The following is a 12,707-nucleotide window of genomic DNA, read 5'->3' as shown; positions in this document are numbered from 1 at the left end:
TAGAATGAAGACAAGGTGAAGTCAGTGGGCAGATGCCCAGGCAAAGGAAGAGCTGGGTCTCAGAGCTTCCCTGAGGGGTGATGCCCCTTCCTTTGTGCTGAGGTTGAAACAGGCACATGCTTAATCTCTTTACTCTTCGAAGAAAAGCCTCCTGCTCCTCAGCCTGTTAGTGGACTGTGACAAGCCTAGTCACAAGTTGACACCATTTACATGGGATTTTGTCAGCAGCAGGTTTGCATTTTTAATTCTTTTTTTTTTTTTAATCATTTAAGAGAGTTACATCACAGAAAATGCAAGCTCAGTGGAAATTTTACTGTCCTGGACTTTGCAACTTTTCCAGAGCAAGCAGCAATGAAGCAGATAATCCCATTTTCTCATATCTGTGACTTTGTCCTTCTTGCCTGGCATGAATTTGATCATGATGTCTCTGTATGTACTGGCTCCTGTTAGATGCTGGTGGGGACAAAGAGTTTGGGAGGGTGTTGAAGAGCAGAAGAATATCTGCAGCTGTTGGTTAACCATTCTCACTTGCAAGCAAGGCCCACGGCAATAGGGAATGTTAGCAGCTCCAGAGTCTGGATATTGGCAGGACTGGGCTTGGCTGTTGTTTTGCTTGAGTAGTGAAATGGTGAAATCATGTCTAAGTATCTGTTCTGATGCTGGGAGGCAGAGGTACAGTCAAATAGCAGCCTCAGCCTTTTTCCATGAAGTTTTGAAAATTTTTGCCAGCAGAAACCAAATGTGAATTAGAGCACTTCCTATTGTTGGGTGAGAGAAAGGTCCTTAAGAAAAACTCACTAAAGTAAAAAATTTACCTGTTCCCCCTACAATTACCATCTTGTTTCCAGACCCATAAGGTGCATATTCTAGGAACAGAATAAAATGCAAGTTGGCCACAAATGTTTCCATGAAAGTGTTTTTATTAGAAAATTTTTGTTGAAATTGAGATCTTTGTGGGAAAGGATGAGATTTAATGAATTTTCTGTTCTGAAAGTAGTTATGAAAACAAGTTTAAAGGCATGGACATATGATTCCATTTTTTATGAAGAGGGGTTTTTATTTCTTTTCCCCCATCTCCCATTTCAGCACAAAAATCCATCTGAATGAACTTCATTTTATTTGTAGTTTTAACAAGTTCCTGGAAAAAATGGCAGTCAAATAAGAGTAAAAGGTCAAGCCTTTGTGTGTGTGGCTACTTCTGGCTCCTTTTGGTGTTATACTGCAGGGCACTGAGCTGTCACTGAGGTCTGTCCCCTGCCACTGGTGGCATGTTGGCCAGAGTAGGGAGGGGAATAAAGACAGGACCCTGTGAACACAGTCCTGTGTCAGCTCCTCCTGCCCTTGGGATGGTAAAGTTGTGATGCCTTAAGTTAGGTAGGGGACAAACAGGAGCTGGAAGGACACGCAGCCCTTGGGATGAGTATTGTGAATGCCTCTGTTGCATGGATGTGCTTTCCCACCTGTCTCAGGTGATGGAGGCACTTCCAAGACTCTGCAGAGCACCAGCAAACTACAGGAGGAGTCTGTTTTGTCACACGATTTAACTGTCTGCCACACTTCTCAAGTGGCCTTTTTAATACTTAATAGTTGTCATTGTGTGACATGCTGTGGTTTACTGAAAGCATAGATGTATTTTATGGCTGCTGTCCTATCCCCTTCACCATCAGGGAGCATGTTTAGATCATAGCTGCTCTAAACAGTATAAATTCAAGAAGCTGGTGATCTTTTCTTCCTTTTCCTTAGCTTTGGCTTGATAACCAACCTGCTGAAGCCAGAGAAAAGACTCCTGTTGATGGTAATGGATCATTTGTGCAGGCCAGATTTGCACTGGCTTGTTTCAACCATGTCTCCTTAACATTTGGAATAAGCTTTTTCGCCAGTTTCCCAGGATATGAGGGCTTGAGAAAATTCAGAGCAGCTCAGGCGGTACGTGCATGAGTCACCTGGTGTGTGAAGGCTTTGCCCAGTCATCCCCAGATTTTCCACATGATTTGGAGCAGACAGGTTGTGTTATGGAACAGGAGCAGATGAGTAAGTTGGTTATGGAGGTTGCTGTGACTGTCTGTCGTAGACACGTCTCCCTTTGCTCCTGGTGACTGACTTGTCCCTGTGGGGTCTGCAAACGTGGCCAGAACTGGGACCAAGTCTGAGTGGGTGTTTGGGACAGATGAATTTAAATGATGGGAAAGGACTCTTCCTTGCTTCTTTCCTGCCCATAAAATACAGGCAGCTGGGGATTTATGGCAGGGTTTGAGCAGACTCTCACCTCATTCTTGGTTATGCCCCTCTTCTGCTTCCTTCACCCACGGGCTCAATGGTCTGTGGTGCATCCTGAGAGAGATGATGTTCCTGGCCTGAGACTGCCACAAGTCTAAAGGTTCCCCATCTGTCCAGGCCTGACTTCCCACTGGCACTGCTGTCTCACTGCCAACCTACAATGCATGGCTTAAGTAACATTCCTGCTGCCACTGTGCAGGAGCTGTCCTGGAGCTCACTGCAGAAGATTGAAAGGAATGAATAATTTGAGATTACATCCCTGCTTGTGCTTAGCTGGTATCTGTATTCAATCCACATGCCTATGAAGCCAAAAGACAAAACTCTTCCTGTTTCCTGGAGCATCAGGATTCACAAGGAAAAGGATTGCAAATGTATCTTGTCCATTTTCTGCTGCTGGACTTCTGATAGTCCTCCCAGATGGCCCATCCTGAGTGTGGGCATCAACAGAGGGATTACGAGGGGTTGGTGATACCGTGGCTTATTGTTAAAGCAAGTAAGAGAGGCTCTGTCAACAGTGTAACACAGCAGGATGTGGAAAACAGAGTTTTTTCATCTCCTTTTGAGTAGCTGAAAACAGGATGATATGCTCTGAACCTCCTGTGTTATGTCTGTTATTTTTCTCCACTTTTCCTTGCATACTCTCCAAGCTGTTGGTATCTTGGCTGTAACTGGTCTACAGCAGGGAAATGGAATTTGTCCTGAACTTTCATTTCCCTTTTATTACAGTCCACCAATCTTTCCTCTTTCTGTCATACAGAGATAAATATTGGTTTTGGAATTAAAGAGCATGTCAAGACTGGACTCTCTAGGTTGTCTCAATAATTTCATACAGTTTGTTTCATGTGACGATATTAATAAACATCTCTCATCTCAATGCATACCCTGAGCACGGGTAGGACACAGAGCCATTCTGACAGCCACAGCTGTGCTGTGCTCCCCTCAGCTTGGGGAATGTGTTGCTGAGCCCCACAGGCTGGTCAGGGACCTCCTGCCTTTTCCCAGCAAAGTACCCTGCTCTGGACCAGATTGGGTCAGGAAAGTCTCATTTAACTCCATCTCCTAAATCACTGCTCTGTGATTGCAGATTTTCACAATTTATCCATTTAAAGGAGCAGAACAGCAGAAGATTTTGGTAGATTGAACTTGGTTAAGTAAAAGAGTGCTGCTTCTCACTAGAAACTTATCAGAGCCTTTAAGTGCTTCTCTGTTTCTTCTTTCTCTCCTCAGTTTTGCTAGCATCTACTTCTGCCCAATATTTTATGAAGGAAATGCTTTGTGGCAGCACTAGAACAGCTATTTTAAGCAGGAGCTCCCTGCAGTCGAATCAGGCCACCACTGTCTTGCTCAGTTTCACTGTCCCTCTCTGAGGGAGAAAGGAGCAGAAGCCTCTTTTTGGCACGCTCCCATCACCTGGTCTTCAGCGTTTAACTGTGCTGGGGACATGTTCTCTCTTTGTCCACAGTGCTTCTGCTCTCAGCTTTGGCTTTTGGGGCCTGAATCCACCTCCTCAAGTTCTGCCCTTCTGCTGACTAGAGAGAACCCCCCTCATGCAGGGAGTGAGAGGTCCTGCATGAGGAGAAAGATGAGGTCGTTGACTACCTGACACGGACAGAACTTGTCCCCCTTGTTCATGGGGGACAGCTGGAACCCCTGTTTGATCCTAAAAGAAGACAGTTCCCTGCTCAGACCAAGCAGCCTGGGAAGGTGCTTGGATTATTTCTCTTGCTTCTCCCTGGCAGTTCCCAGGAAGTGCTGGCAGTGCTGCCCACTGCTCTGTGGGCAGAGAGGGAAAGAGGAAGAAGAGTCTGAGATGAAGGGTGAGGTGGTGTTGTGCTGAGGACTGCGCTGAAACTGTGCTTGGAAGCTGTGACAGAGGCTGTTCTGGGAACACCACCATTACCCTAGTCATGCTGCTTTTCCTGACCTCTGACTGATCTCCCTCCTCAGTCCTGGTCTGCAGAAAATCCTTGTCTGCCTTCCCATTCCACAGCCAGGATGTGACCTTCTCTTCCAGCCCCACCTGGCCTAGGCCAGCTTTCCTTGGCAAGCATGTGCCTTGCTTCCCCATGAAGAGGAGTCTGCCCTGCATCCAGTGGACTATATTTCACATCAGAGGTTTGCAGCATGTGTTCTGCTTCCTGCTGCATTGCTGTAACAGCTTGTTCCACCAATATATTTTACCAAAAAAAGATGCTGAGAGACAGAAAGTATTTACATTTAAAGTAGTCTGTGATTAATGAGGCACCTCTGAGAGATGTCCCATGGGGCCTGTGACTCCTCTCTTCTCTCAGAGGAATTTCTGTTCCACCTACATTCTGTCACCACCCCAGAATCCTTTTGGAGGATGGGAATGGTGGTTAGAGGCATCCTGGAACACAGTTAGCAGGCCTGGAGAGGGAAACGGTTTGACTGTCTTGTCCTATTTGACACATTGCCATAAAGTTATTTATGCTTCCTGCTTAGGACCAAATGAGATAATGAAGTGTAAACAGAGATAGAACTCCATTCATCTGAGGTTCTCTGTAGCTTGGAAATGGTATTGGTTTGTTTGTGAAGCAGCCACAGTCTCTTCTGTCTCCCTGTCTTTCCTTTAAGTGCTTTGTTTCTGTCACAGGTCATCAGAGCCCTTAGCTATGAATCCCTGCTCGTCAGCCCTTCCCCTTCCCCTCTTGACCCTGGTGCTTTGTACCCTTTCACACACAGTCATTATCTTCTGATTCTTCTGCCTGTCCTTCAGGGTGAGTGACACGAGATGTGCTGCAGGAGATAGTCAACTCACCTGTGACAAAAGCTCTGCAAATGGACTATCTGTGACAGCATAGGAGAACTGGAAAAGTGTCATTAGTTCTCCTTTATAAGGCCTTGGTTTTCCATAGCAGAGCCTGGGACATGTTGCAGAGGATCCATGAGTAGGCTGTCACACACTGCAATGTATGATCTCAAGATGAGGAAATCCCAGTGGGACAGTGTTGGTATACTCTGGAAATACTAGACCTGACTGCATGAGGCACTGTGGTAACCCCCCAGTGCTGTATCCTGTCTTCCAAGCAGAGTAAACACTTGCTTTTTCCAGACCCCTTTTCTCCCATTCTGTCCCTGTACCTTGAACAATCAATTTACCTCTTAACTTTTGGCCAGTCCAGGCAATTCTGCTGTGTCAGAAACATCAACCTCCTGGAAATTGAAACATTCCTGGTGGATTTCCACCCCTCGCAGAAGTAGAGTTCCAGCTCCTTGAGCTCCCCACCACCTTTAAGGTGTTCAGTTATTGGGTGTTGCCATTTAATGGCAAAATTGATGCAAGTTTTGTTCTGTGATGCCCTGCTGCGATTGCAAGGCACTACAGTCTGCAAGCATCCAGACTCGGACGGTCAGACCCACCTGCTGAAGCAAGATCTTCTCCTGAGCTGTGCTCCTTGAGGAGATCAGGGTGAATGTACACAATATTCCTGCCTCGTTGTTCCAGGAAAAAGAGAAACCCAAGCTATGTGTGCATTTTGGAGAAGAGCCATGTATCCCCCATGAGACAGTGTTATCCTTTGGAGATTGGTGTATAAGTTCTACACTTTTAGTACCTTTCTTTTTGTAGGATCCAATGGAGAAAGCTCTACTCATGGAAACACTTTGCCAGGATAGTTGGGATGATGTCTTCGGGAAGGCAGCAATTCCTTTTCCAGTTGGAAGACTGCCACAGTACTTTTTTTCTAGTGCAAATCAATTCTTTCTGAGCCATAGGTGTAGGAACTTGCTGTGTTGACTGATGTGGGTGCTTGAAAGCACACACAAGTACCAGGAACCCACAGTTATGAGAATATGTATATGTAGTTTCAGCACTAATTCACTTTTTCTGACACTGATAGGAAAAAACATGTGCTACCTGCTCTATAGCTGTGGTGGTAGTGGTTATTTTGACAACCTGATTACTGGTCTACAGAAGCAAAACCCCAAGTCCTTGACAATTCTTTGTAGAAATGCTTCTGCCAAAACCAGAACTGGGTTTGATCTGCAGTCTGAAATATTTGACTAGAACATCAAAGTGGCTTAGGAGAGGAAGGGTTACTTGGTAGAACCGATGTTGCAATTTACCTGATTCTTTTCCAACTCTAGATATTTCTGACATGGATGTTGTAATCTCATTTCTAAATACCCATATTTCCTAAATACTTGGCATTTGGCCTTGTTTGTCGTTGGATTCTTCTGAAAAGTCAGTAGTTACCTAATCCCTTTGTCACTAAACAGTCACTGAATCATGACAATGGTCCTCTATACCTATTTATATATGCTTACAGGAAATAGGACCATGATCTAAAGGCTGTTCTGATCAGTATTAGTGTGCAGGAAATTTGTGTAAATGTCTTTTTGGTGGTTACTACAGTATAACTAAGCTGTTAACAATAGTGCTCTTCCAAATCATTAAATCTCTTTACAACTCAGCAACAATGACATCTTAGTTTATTCTGTTGGTGCCTGCTGCCTTGCTCAGTTTAAGGGCCTAATCCAACCACAACTGAAGTTGAAAGAGATGTTTTGGTTGGACTTGACTGGCTTTCATAGAAGTAAAGTTTTTTTTGGACACACTGGCTATAGTATTTCTCCCTTGAACAGAATTTTTAAAGGTTGAAGATATGGGTGAAATCTGTTACTTGCAGGAATTCTTTGAGGTCTTCACCCTTCCCTTCTTCCCCCACCACCCATCCCTGACTGTAAGAGAGAACAGCCACTCTTCTGTCCGGCTTGAAGGTGGTTCTTTTAAAATCAGATAAAAACTTATAGCCAAGCTACCAATACTGGGAGTTATGTGCTTGCTGGAATGTTTCATGAAGAAAGACTGGTCAGCACCACAGTGAAGCTACCTTGGGTTTGGAGGTATCAGGGTACATGGCTGGTGACAGTGGGGACTTAGAGGTCAGGGAAGGGGCTAATGAGCTTGAGTGAGTCCATTTTCTGTCGTCCAGGAGGATACTGATTTTTAGGAAGCAGAATGACCTAACATCAGAAAAAGAGGTCCCGTGTGATATCTCAGATCAAACACCCAGAATAAATTAATTTTCAGTCCAAGACTTACATTGTGCTTGTGCACAGGATGTGTCCTTTTCTATCCCATAACTGCTTTGTGTAGACAGTCCCACCTAAGGAGGGAAAAATGAAGCACCCAGCTATTTACCTGGCTTATAGTTGGTAATCTAAGTAGTATGAGCTTCCTGCTATGTCCCTCTGGAACAGGGCATAACAGAGGAAAAAAGGCTGGGATAATTGGCATGATCTTGGGCAAAGACTGATACAAAGCCAATATATTTGTGACTGTGCACAGATAAGATCTTACACTTAAATAGCACTTCTTATTCAAAGGGGTCACTGAAGAAATGATATGCACACAAGCTTTATCTCTATTGGAATGGTGTCCCCTGAGGCAGTGCTGAGAAACCATTCAGAACAGCATCACTTGGTTTCTCAGGACAGGAATTGAAGAATGCTTACTTCTTGCTTAAAATTCCAAAGTGACTAAGCTCTGGAAGTACAAACAGTAGCTCTTTGCCTGTCACCAAGTCACTGGGAATAGGCCTTTTCCCAAGAGCAGCCACAAAGTCTTTGATGATGGCTCTAGTTTGGGCTGTATGTGTTAAATCACATTCAAGCCCTAGTCCCTGAAATAGTGCAGTGCCCTGAGCTGTGCTTGCTGTTGAGTCAGACACCACTTCCTGCAGAGCTCAGGTTCTCCTGTGGGATCTCTGCTCAGCACTGCCCACACCCTGTCCTGCTGTGCTCTGAGAAGGGCAAGGCATAGCCTGGGGCCAGGTGGTTGCCAGCTGTGCTTATGGTTTTTGTTTCTAAGGCTACCAAAATGATGCTTTCCCATCCAAAAAGCAGCCAGATGACTCTCCCTCCACCCCCTTTTCTTGCTTGTACACAGTTATACTGGTCAGGGCCTGCCTCTGAGTAATTTCCTTGCCTTCTCTGAAGGGGGTGTCATCTTAGAAAGAAGCGTGACACATGGTTTCGGTGCAAACTTATGAAAAATGTCCTTAAATAACCAAGATAGTTGTTGTTGTTGAAAATAGTTGTTGAAATCTTATTCTTTAGAGCTGTAGTCTCCAAAATTTTTGATATTTTGACATACTCCTTTTGCTTGACAGTTGCCATTATAGGAAGAACATCCTTAGTACATCCATTGTGTAAACACTATCCATTATTCCAGTGCCCCATTCAGGAATTTTTTTCAGCTGGGTGCTTCTGATACCTGCAGGAATGTCCTTACACTCTTTGTTGTCACTTCACTGAGATGGTGTCTGTAAGGAAACACGATCCAAGATGTTTTAGGTACTTAATCTGTGCAGTGATGTTAACAAAGAGAGCAGCTGCAGGTATGTAGTACTTGATGCCATTCCCTTTTGTCCTGTCTCTTGTTGCCTGGGAGAAGAGGCTGACCCACACCTGGCTACTGTCAGGTAGTTGTAGAGGTCAATAAGGTCCCCCCAAGCCTCCTTTTCTCCAGGTTACACACCCACAGCTCCCTCATTACTCCTTGCAGGACTTGTTCTTTAGACCCTTCACCAGCTTTGTTGCTCTTCTCTGGACATGCTTCAGCACCTCAATGTCTTTCTTATAGTGAGAGGCCCAACACTGGATCAGAATGAAAGAAGAGTGAAGATGTGACAGAATCAGCACCATTTTACACCTTTATACTGTGGTAATGCAATGGAGAAGCATCAACTCCAGCACAAAGAGTCTTTTTCCTGACATCTCCTGTTCTGAAGGTGCCAATTCCTAGCACAGGAGTCGCGGCCAACCTGTTGCCTGTAGGTTGTTTCTGCCGTGGAGGTCGACAAGAAGGCAGTTCCTGCATTGAACCAGCTCCATTCCCAGCCATTATATGCTCCATACTGAAGTGGCCACAGGCCATCTGTTTATCAAAGCAATGATGAAGGGAGCAACTCCATTCTTAGAAGTCCCAGCTGACAAAAACAGCTTGTTCTTTGTTGTAATTAAGAAACATTCCAGTTGGACAGTCCGGGTTTCAGATACTAATTTCTCCAAAGCATCTGTAGTCCAAGAAAATCTCTCCAAATGAGAAAATGCTGTACCACAACTGACCTGCTCATATTTTAAATAGTGTAATCATTGACACTAGAGGTATATTGAAAAATTTGGTAATTAAGACTGAGCTGTGATATTTATACCAGATTTTATACAGCTATAAAATCTACAGCTAATATTTCTGGCATAGATTACACTCACAATACAAGTGCAAGTGGTTTCTTAAAAAGCTGAACAAAGGGGAAAATGTGAGAGCGGAGGCAGGGGGATGTTGCTCAAGAGGGTTCAGAACATTAAAATGGAAAAGCAACAAAGGCAGCACTAAATTCCCAAGCCAGTGGAAAAGTTGAAATATTGACATAATAATTGACATAGCTAACTTAAAAATATCATGTCAGCTGTTAACCATTCTAGTACTAAAAAAGAGTATTCAGTTCTTGCCTCAGAAGTTGAACACTCCAGTGATGATGATGATGATTGTGGCTGAGTAGAAGCAGCAAAGAGGTCTTGTACTAGAACATACTCAAAGTCAGTACTTTGAGAAATTGCATGTTGAAGGAGGACCTGAAAGACACAAATATTTCATATAGAACTTTTACAAAAATATTTTTAGATAATGTTTATACTGTACAGAACTAGACTTTTAAACAATATCTATTTCTAAAATGTTCATCTAAATACTAGAAAGGCAAGTGTTCAACTAACCCCTTAGGAATATTCACCAGTTTTGCACTCTTACCTTTCTGGACAAGAAGTGCCAGGACAGTTAGAACATCAAGCATGGAAGATGAGAAAAGAGCCAAGATTTAGGGAGTGTTTTCCAGAATGCTTGTGTCATCCCAAGTGAAATATTGTCAAACAAAACTTGGTCAAAAATGTGGTGTAGTAGGTCTGGGTTTTGTAGTTTTGCAACAGTGGTGAAAAGTACAGGTTAGAGACCATGGTCACTGCCATGGGAAGGGGTACAGCCTGTTGGAAGTTATGTAGATGAAAGAGTGATTTTAATAGATCAATGCAAAGTTTTACGTCAGCAGAATTGAGAAAGCCTTGGAAAAAATCTGCACTTTTAAAGTGCATTTGCTGTTTACAAAATATAGCTAATCTGAGTGAGTGGGAGCAGTCAATATTGAACATAATGATGAAGAGTAAAAAGAGAAGCTATTTGTATTTCACAACTCTCCTGCCACTGTTTTAGAAGAAAATATGAACCTTACATAAGGAAGCGAGCTAAACAAAAAATATGAACATATTCTTTTTTTGTTGTTGCTTCCAGGACAATATGGTGCTTAGCACAAAATTATTTAAAATATTTTTATATAGTATGCCTACTGAATACCTGATGCTTACAGTTAATATCTGTAAAATATTATCCACCCTAACACTTTCATTACAATCCTCTAATTCAGTGAAATCTCTGAAGGTTGATCAAAAAACTGGGAAATGGAACTGTCCAGCCCATATAGTTTCTTCCCCTTTCTCTGAGGAAGCTCCTCTTTCTTCTCCCACCTCTTGCATTTGATGGTGTAATAACTGTGGTAAGTTCAGCAGAGTCCCAGGGAAGGTTTGTAATTCAGATCCACAAAAGCCAGACTTTTGTAGGAGACCATGTAAGTCACTTGCTGCTTGCAAGTCTGGTGACAAGCACAGTGACCATGGTGTTATTTCTGTGGTGTTAGGAGTGCACCAGGGTGTCAGAACTGGGCACAAGGGTTGCAGGCTGTCACGGTGAGTGGATGGAGACGCTTGTAAGGAAAACCTCAAGCTGTCATTAAATATTAAATACTGTGAGAAACTGTTAGGAAGGATGGGGGTTACCCAGTGGAGGTGAGGGCAGGTACAACCCACAGGGTCTGTGAAGGTAGATAGGAGTGGGTTGAGTTCATGAACCATCCCCATGGAGGGCCAGAGAAAAAGCCACTCTGGTGCAAAGCTCAGGCAGGGGTTGCTTTGACTCCGTTCTCATTTGGCAAATCCCTTGTTATTGCAGGGGCCTGGATTTCATGTGGGCAGCACCATTTGCCTTTCTTGCTCCCTCCTTATGGGACCATAGGTGTTGTCTCTCCTGTTACAGACTGTCAGCTCCCTGAGAGCCTGGGGAAGTGTCTGGGCATAGAGCTGAAGAGTCCTGGGACAGAAACTCTGTGGACATCAGTGGAGGAAAATCTTTGTTGTAAAGCTTCCTGCAGTTTTAGTGAGAGTGGTGTTGGTGGCTGCCATGTCCTGTCCTCACTCTGTCTGTGCCATGGAAGGTAAAGTTGCAGAGAAGAAGAAAATGAGCAACTGACTCAGCTTTGTTTATGGCCTTCCCTAGTGCAGCTGCCTGGAATGGCGTGGGACTCCTGCTTGACTCTGATACTTGCTCGTTTTGATGGTGTCTGGGCTTGGGACCCTCAGCTGTACAATGTAGTGTCCATGTCATTGGTGTCCTGTGTCCCACAGCACAGGAAACAGTGCCTGCTAATAGAGTTAATGAGTTTATTCATTAAAGCATGTTTTGGGGAAATTAGTACATGGCAGCTTTTCCTATTGTCTTCCTGGGCACAGCTGTGGAGTCCATCTCTGTGGCACAGAGGCAAGTTCTCCTCACTGGTGGTGTTGAAATTGTTGCGTTGTATTTTTGGTCCAAACACCCCTTACCACGGTGTCCGAACAACTGTGAGGAGCTGCTGCACCAGGATGTGGTCAGGCTCAGAGGCACACAGGCTGATGAATATCACATTCTACCTCTTTAATTGCCACCCCACACAAATCTTTTTTTGGCAAATAAATCAAGGAGGGAGGTTGGTGCATGATTCATTATCATAATGCTCAGTACAGGGAAGGCAGGAGCGGGCAGGTGGAGACAGGACTTTCAAATGCTGTGGGAGCAGCTCCCTTTGCAGCTGCCTGGAGTTGACCAAAGCTTTCTTTGAGGCTGGCAGTGGGTCTTCTGTTCCACATTTTACTGAAGGACCTGGAACAGCAAAGCCCAATATTTTTGGTGTAGGGTCTCGCTGTCATCACCTCTTGCCTGCAAAATGGGGTGATGGTGTCTGGCCACATTGGCACCCAGTGATGTACAGTAGCCAGAAAAAAACATGTGTGAGGCCTAAACTCACCTTTGCTTGCAGCTTTTGTTTCTGTTTGACAAATAACTACAGCTAAACTAATAAATTGGAAATTAAATATTTCATATGGAAATATTTAAAAAAGGAATGTGTGGTGGTGCTCTTCCCTGGAGTTAGCTGGTGAAAGCATTGCTAGGTGAGGCTCAAGACCCAGTTTCAAATCCCCTCTCTGTGTTTAGATGCAGAATCTGGATTTAAAAGTCCCTGATGCCACAGGAGGGCCTTGTCAGTTGACTGTGGGATGTTTTGTAATGCATTTTTCTGCTTTTCTAGCCAAGTCCTTGTGGA

General features: G+C 44.1%; 1 long non-coding RNA gene across 1 annotated transcript; it reads right to left on the bottom strand.

Moving 5' to 3' along the window:
* Positions 1-7,623: 7,623 nt before the first annotated feature.
* On the bottom strand, positions 7,624-10,188 carry LOC113975867. Its single transcript, XR_003536956.1, has 4 exons — positions 10,052-10,188; positions 9,066-9,876; positions 8,710-8,898; positions 7,624-8,564 (listed from the first exon to the last, which is right to left on the bottom strand). It is a non-coding gene; the product is annotated as an uncharacterized LOC113975867 (long non-coding RNA).
* Positions 10,189-12,707: the final 2,519 nt, after the last annotated feature.

Source organism: Neopelma chrysocephalum, unplaced genomic scaffold (assembly GCF_003984885.1).
Source record: "Neopelma chrysocephalum unplaced genomic scaffold, ASM398488v2 Primary Assembly neopelma1_147, whole genome shotgun sequence".
Taxonomy (NCBI): domain Eukaryota; kingdom Metazoa; phylum Chordata; class Aves; order Passeriformes; family Pipridae; genus Neopelma; species Neopelma chrysocephalum.
Note: the sequence above shows the minus strand (reverse complement) of the source record. Positions and strands in the feature narration are given on the sequence as shown.